General features: G+C 54.6%; 1 protein-coding gene across 1 annotated transcript in view; it reads left to right on the forward strand.

The window, feature by feature from the left end:
- Nucleotides 1–510, forward strand: part of RIMBP2 (RIMS binding protein 2) — a 93,820-nt gene that overhangs the window by 42,044 nt on the left and 51,266 nt on the right. The window lies entirely within an intron of this gene.

The raw sequence follows: 510 nt of genomic DNA on the forward strand, positions 1-510 counted from the left end.
GCCCACCCCCGGCTCGCCCCGCCTCTGTGCACACCTGTGTAAGCCACACGCCCACTGAAGGTGGACTGGGTACCCAGCTCTGCTCCGAGCGCTGGGGACACAGCAGGGAAGCGGATGACTCCTGTCCGGGGAGCTGACGCTTCCGGAGTGGGAGAGGGGGCAGCCCGGCAAGTTAGTAGCCCAGTAACCGGGAGTAAGGACGGAGCCAGGGCAGGACTCCACGCAGACAAGTGAGGCGCCCGCACAGCAGGTCAGCAGTGCCTCTTTCATCGATTCGGCGGGTGTGTTGAGCACCCNTGCTCTCGCTTCTCTGCCTTCCTCGCTGGAGACCGCTGTCACAGACAAGCTCATTCAGCTTTTTAAAAGAGGAATCCTGCAACTTCTTTTTTTTTTAATGAATCGAAGAAATTAATTATAGGTTTGGGGTTTGTTAGGTTTATTTTTAGAAATCCCTGATCTCAGGCATAAATAGCACTTCTTTCTATACTAAGGAGCTGGAGAACTTAGTGC

This window comes from Crocuta crocuta, unplaced genomic scaffold (genome assembly GCF_008692635.1).
Source record: "Crocuta crocuta isolate KB4526 unplaced genomic scaffold, BGI_CrCroc_1.0 scaffold862, whole genome shotgun sequence".
Lineage (NCBI taxonomy): Eukaryota > Metazoa > Chordata > Mammalia > Carnivora > Hyaenidae > Crocuta > Crocuta crocuta.